The sequence below is a fragment of the Nuphar pumila genome, chromosome 6 (assembly GCF_984573655.1).
Source record: "Nuphar pumila chromosome 6, dmNupPumi1.hap1.1, whole genome shotgun sequence".
Lineage (NCBI taxonomy): Eukaryota > Viridiplantae > Streptophyta > Magnoliopsida > Nymphaeales > Nymphaeaceae > Nuphar > Nuphar pumila.
In genome coordinates this window covers 41,068,740-41,075,547 of record NC_143254.1, presented here as the reverse complement: position 1 = coordinate 41,075,547, position 6,808 = coordinate 41,068,740, and the positions used below count along the sequence as shown (strand labels likewise).

At 40.7% G+C, this 6,808-nt stretch overlaps 1 pseudogene; it reads right to left on the bottom strand.

Moving 5' to 3' along the window:
- Window positions 1-1,914: 1,914 nt before the first annotated feature.
- On the bottom strand, window positions 1,915-2,247 carry LOC149834701 (calcium-binding protein KIC pseudogene; annotated as a pseudogene).
- Window positions 2,248-6,808: the final 4,561 nt, after the last annotated feature.

Sequence of the window (6,808 nt, the reverse complement as noted above, 5' to 3'; positions counted from 1 at the left end):
ACCACTTTTTACGGATTTGGAATATGACCTCAAGTTAGGGAGATATGACCCTGACAAGTTGGTCCTAATTCAGGTAGCGATTTACAGTGATTTGCTTTTTAAATAACACTACAAATCGCTATAGTGATTTGTGGAAGACACTACAAATCGCTATAGTGAGATTCAAAACACTATAAATCGCTATAGCGATTTGCGGAAAATACTACAAATCGCTATAGTGAGATCCAAAAACACTATAAATCGCTATAGCGATTTGCAGAAAATAATACAAATCGCTATAGTGAGATCCAAAAACACTATAAATCGCTATAGCGATTTGCAGGCTCGTTGGAGACCCAAAAATACTACAAATCGTTGTAGGAAAGCCCGATAACACTACAAATCGCTGTTGGAAGGCCCAAAAAAATTTGGTCCGGAGGGCGCTGCCCCCCGAGCCCCCCCCGCCAGGGGCGCCCCCCCTGGACCCCCACCCGGGATCCGCGCCGGGGGGGAGCCCCCGGACCCCCCTCTTGTAAGGGCAAAAACTCTAAATCAGGCTCCACAACTCATCAAGTTGAATGATGTTACCCATGCTGGGAGGAGCCCCCAAACCCTTCTCCTGTAAGGGCAAAACTCTGAATCAGGCTCTACAACGAATCAAGTTGAACGATGCTATCCAAGTTGGGAGGAGCCCCCAAACCCTCCTCCTATAAGGGCAAAAACTATGAATCAAGCTCCACTACTCATCAAGTTGAACGATGCTACAGTCAGTGTGCAGGTCAGTCGGTGTTTGATGGAGCAATATAGGATCGTCTGTTGGATGTGCACAGAAATAGAGAGAGAAGGGAGAGAGAGTGAGAGGGTTGGTGTTCATAGCCTTCTCCAAGGAGAACTCTTTGCCTCCCTTGATTTCTTCTCTAGAGAGAGAAAGAGTTTTACAGTGTTTTACAGAGAAAGAAGAAGAAGACTTTGAAGAGTCAACATCATCCTCGACTTTCTGGATGGAGGACATGTTTGTCCTTTTTTTGAACTGTTTGTTTTTTCTTTTTTGAATGAAAAGCATTTTTGTCATTTTCTCAAACCATCACTTTATGAGAAGAATAGCAAGAAAGGGTACTGAAGTCTTTGCAACCACACCAGATTCCAATACTTAGTGATGTCAACATACACGGGAATACGAGCCCCATGTGCTTGTATACATGGTGCTCATTCAAAGCCCCGAACACGGATGTGGGATTCAGTGAATCATCCGGGGGGAACATACACCACCCTCTCCCAAATGTGTACCACTGCACCTGACCAGTCCACCTTCCATATCAGAGTTAGGTTGTATCGAGAGATGGAGGGTAGTCATGTGTAGTGTGTGCAATGTGATTGATCGAGCCTCGTTCCATGGAGAGAGGACCACCTCCATAGGTGAACGCGCCTAGGATGCCATCCATGGTCAAGATAAACAACGCCCCCAAACCCATCAAAATGACTGGTCACAAGAAGTTATGATGTCGTTCAATTTGTAGATTCGATGGCGAAAAAGAAAAAATGGACGGCTATGATTTGCATGAAACCAACTTTTAGTAGGTTATCGGTGTCATTCATCTTTGACGATGAACACTCCTACGATAAGTTGAGCACAAAAGCAGGTTTGAAAATGCGGACATATGATCTGCATGCCACATGTTGATCATAACCGTTCAACTGACGCATCTGGATGGCTAGGGCCGACATATGACAGATATGTCACAAGACGGGCGGACATGATGGCACGTAAAGAAACAAATTCAGAAATTGGAGAAAGAAAGAAAGAAGAGCAAAGTCTACTACTAGTTACGTTAATATTTTTATTCAAATACAATGAGGAAGTCCAGTAACAAAAGAAAACTAAAACTCCATGACAAAACCATGGTAAGCAGCAGCACTAAATATTTGAAAAACGGTTTAGCGACCAAAATCCTTCAACCCTTGAGCCATCAAGCTCCAAGACTGCTCCATCAACTCGGGGCTCAACCTGACCATGAGAACGCAGAACTCCATCTGGTTGAGGGCACCGTCACCATCCAAATCTCCCTCCCTCACCATCCCCATCACCTCCTCATCGCTCATCCCCTTCAGCCCCAACACCTCCGCATTCCTCTTTAGACTCTTGAACGTGATCAACTCTTTCTGGGGATCCATGAGCAGCCTGAACCCATTGCAGAGCTCTTCCATCAACCCTTCTAAGCCCAATCTCTCGGCCATCTGAGGCAGGAAATCCTCAAAGTTTTGGACCATCTTCCCTAAACAACAAGAAGACCAACTTTCCTGTGTTTCTCAATTGTGAGGGAAGGAAGAGTTTATGAGTTTATGGTTGTGTGGGTGGGGTGGGAAGAGAAGGGGTGTTAAATAGGAGGAGAGAGAGCTGAGCGTGAATGGTTATGTTTCGAGGAAATTGCCTGGATGCTAAGCGGTTAGTTTTTGAAGACAAGGGTGGAACGGGTGCTTGCTTAACTAGGGTTGTTTTATTATCGGTTTGGTAGAAAAGTGAGAGGGAGGGAAATTTCCAGGAGAGGTGAGTGTAACCACGACCCGGTCACACCACCGTCCCTTTTTTATCCGACGGCTCGTAGGTTCGGCTGATGACATCAAATTAGATCTTGTGGTCTCAGTTGAAAATTTGTTGGGGGGGATGAATTACGGGGTTTGCTGTATTGGTTGAAAAGAGTGAAAGTGGGTCGGATACAGATTGAAAGTACAGGTACATTGGATTCTGTCAGCAGACCTCCGATCCAAGTTCAATACATCATCTTAGGATATGGACCTTGACACTTTTTGTTGAATTTTCATTCGGATTTGGATCAAATCCAATTCATTTCCATTTTTTAACTGCAAAGCCCTAGGTTTCGAACAAAGTTTTTTTATCGGATCCACTGATAATTCAGGCATGGATTCAAAAATCCTACATCCAGGGGCGTAGCTAGGATTCATGTGAGGGGGGGGCAAAGAGGGGTGTAGCAAAAAAAAATTATTTGTGCGATAGTCGGGGGTTTGGGGGCAGCGCCTCCGAATTTTTTTTTTTTAGATAAAATAAAAAATGGCTACAATTATTAATAAAAATCCATTTCATATGGACAAATCAAACTATTTGCTGCAGTCAGGGCTGGGCTAGGACTGGGATGGGCTACAAAAATGGATAAAAATCTATTTCATATGGAATCAGGGCTGGGCTAGGACTGGGCTTTTTAAAAAAAAAAAAAATTTAAACTGTTTCGGGAGGTAGGACTGGGCTACAGCCCAGTCCTGCCCCCTAGCTACGCCCCTGCCTACATCGAATCTAGTTCACCTCCCAAAGTTTGAATTCATATTCCCATTTACGTCCTAGCAGCGGAGAAACCACCACCAGGATCAGAGACCCAGCAGCAGTGATTATGCCTATCGTACTTATGGACGCTGTCCTGGCAGTGTAAAACTTCGTGGGCTTATCCCTTGCCCACAGGGTGTCGCCATGCTTTGGCTTGCACAACGGATGACGCTCATGAGATTTGAACCTAGACTACCTGCCTAGCAGCCTAGGTCCCATCCAGAGCCGTACCTGTGTTTTATGGGGCCTGAGGTGGAGGGAAAAAATGGGCCTCGTATTAATATTAGGAGTTCAGGGCCAGGGCCTCCGATTTTTTTTTTAAAGAATCAAAATAACAATAAAATTTGCATTCACATTAAACAAATATAATATTTCAAATATTTATATTATATTAAATAAAAATGTATAAAATATTTATATAAACTACCTAAACAATACTCATTGGCCTTAAAAATGGGTCCCTAAATTTTTTTTTGGGCCCAGGGGCCCTGAGGCCCAAGCCTCATTGGCCTCTTTACAGGTCCGGCTCTGGTCCCATCCCACTACGCCAAACCCTTTGGGGCAGTTGGCGATCACACCTGCCATTGTTATTCAGAGGCATGAGGTCTGTTCACATGTGAGGAGACAAATTTTTATTACAAGCTGTCTGCTATTTTGATATGTTAATGTAGACATCACATAAACAATAGTTTAAATTCTTTATTATCTTTATAATCATATAATATAATGCAAAACATGGTCTGGACAATCCATGGAATTAACTATTAGAAGATATGAAATAGCTTCCCTCCAGGTGACAATATCATGTCCTCACCTACAATTGTCCAATCTTAGAGAGGCATATGATTCTCATTCTTACAGACAGTAGGATGCTTCATCGCAGGTGGAGGTAGGGGGTTGCAAGCGGATCAGACTCACTCAGAACACTGATCTGAATCCAATGCATTCATGTCGGATATAGATCTCAAAATGGAATTCAGTATGTTTTTGGGTCGGGAATCAGGCTTATATGAATTACTCTTTTCGGATTCGGTCATGGCTTTACGTCGACATGCTTGCAAATCTACTTTCAAGTTCAGATCGAACCTGTCTATTGGTGCCCTTTCCATTTCATCAACCTTGTTTCTTTACACCACACAACATTCAAATCTAGATTCGGTTGCACTACACTGTATCTAGTTTGGATTTGGACCCGGATTCAGAATTGCTGATCAAATTTAGGGAAATTAATTTAGCTTTTCGGATGGATCAGTTTGGGTAAGTATAGGGCATTTAGAGTAAACACGTTAAAATTATTTAAAATACAAAATGAATATAAGTACAATAGTATTGACAATAAACCTTATAAGATACTGTAATGCAATTAATTATCGCCACTTTGGAAAAGAATGAGAACAAGGCGTTGCAATGTGCTTCTACCTAAAAAGAAGAGGGAGGTCAGTTACTTTGTTGGTCTTCATTTGCTTGTATGTTTCAAAAAGTTTTGGTCCTATGATTAAAGTTGTTGCAAGGTAGATTTTAGGTGGGAGTTCAAGTTGAGTGCTTGACTTTTTGAAAAGTTAAATAAGAAGTATCACAAGAAAAAGTGAGAAACTAGAACTTGGTTAGGAAACACATGCAGCGAGGACCGCTCATCTTTAGTTTTTAGTTACCTTGTTGGCTTTTCCATTGTTAAAACTGGACTGGTTAGTTTTAAGTCTAGAAAGTAACTAGGCCTCTATGTTGGTATATATAGTTCACTCTCAACCAGAAAGGATTGTATCCTACGGCACATGATGCTGCACATCATATGTTCATTTAATTATAAGATTCGACCCTTAGATCTTAAATCACAAAATTTGGTGTTTTGTCCACCGTTGATCTTTGGATTGCTAAAAAATCCTGTTCCCAAGTTGGATTTCAATGATTTAGTTAATGTTGATCTTCAACAAAATGAATGATGTAGATCACATATGTGGAGTCCGATTTGATTAAAACAACTTGCATCAATGAAATTCCAAGGAAGCATACGAATATAGTGATGACATACGTCCGGAGATGACTAGTGAAACTGATTTGCACTTCAAGTGTATGTCTTGGAACACTAAGGGCCTGTTTGTTTGAAGGGATTCTTTCGGGAAAGGCCACATTTTCCTACATGATACATGTGAAATAAACACTCCCACAAGAAAGTGGTCGGCTCATTCATGTAGGGTGGAGCCAGGACTTTAAACTAGGGTGGGCACTAGGGTCGGATCAGGTATGGACTCAATGAGTTTGAACCCAGATCTATTTTTGAGGTGCTTACATCGGGTATCGACCCAAGTCCTATAAGGTCCATTATAAGAAAAATGATACCTGAGTCCTATAAGGATTACACAAACCATATCCGGTAAAATAACAGTCTTTTTAATCTTTTTTATATAAAAAATCATGGGTCTTAATCGGACTCGGGTCGGGTATGAAATTTCACAAACCATACCCAGCTCCATATACTAATTGGACCTTTGGGTCTGATCCAGATTCTAATCGAACCTCTTCTTTTATCACCAAACCCTACCCCTACAAGGTTTGGTACCAGTTGGGTCTGGGAAACCCAACCCATTAACACCCCTAGTGGGCACAAACACACAGTAAAAAGAAAACACAACAATTAATAAACTATATTAATAATATATTTAAAAAAAAATCAAGCATTAATTATTCATGGTTTCATGCTTAAAGGTAATTAAAAAATACAGAAACACACTAAAACTATAACTCAACATTTATGTCATTTTAATTAGAAAAACCAAATCAAAACCTACATCCTAACAAAATTCACAGATATGTTGAATGAAAAAGAAAAATTAAAACCTCTAATTTTTTGACCAAAATCAAACATACATTCACAGAATTATGTTAAAAAAAACACAGAAATACCTAGAAAGCCTAATTAAATATTCATGTCATTCTAAAAACAAGAACGAATTATTATATGCTCCTCTCTCTGATCACAAAATTCAGCAGGTCGTTTTTAAGATGAAGAGTGATGGTGCCCCGGGCCCTGATGGGTTCCCGATCTTCTTCTGACAAAGATATTGATCGATCGACTGTTGCTAGTGATGTATGTTGTGCTATAAAATTTTTTCTTGTGAGTGGGAAAATTCTTAGGCATATAAATGCCACACATTTCGCTAATACCAAAAAACAGGGTGCTAAGAAATTGAAGGTTTTTCATCTTATAAGTTTATGTAATGTGATTTACAAGGTGATCATGAAGCTCATGGTTAACAGAATGCATGGGATCCTGCAGTGGATCATCTCAGGTAACCAACGTTCATTTCTAAAAGGTCATTCTATTCAAAAAAGCATTTTGATTGTGCATGACATAGTCCATTCCTTAAAAGTCAGTAGTAGTAGGAAGAATGCTATCTTAAGTCAAATTTGGTGAAAGCTTATGACCGTGTTGATTGGTGATTTCCTCGTATTATGACGTGTATCCACACCTTCTTTTGATGTGCTTGTAAATCGTAA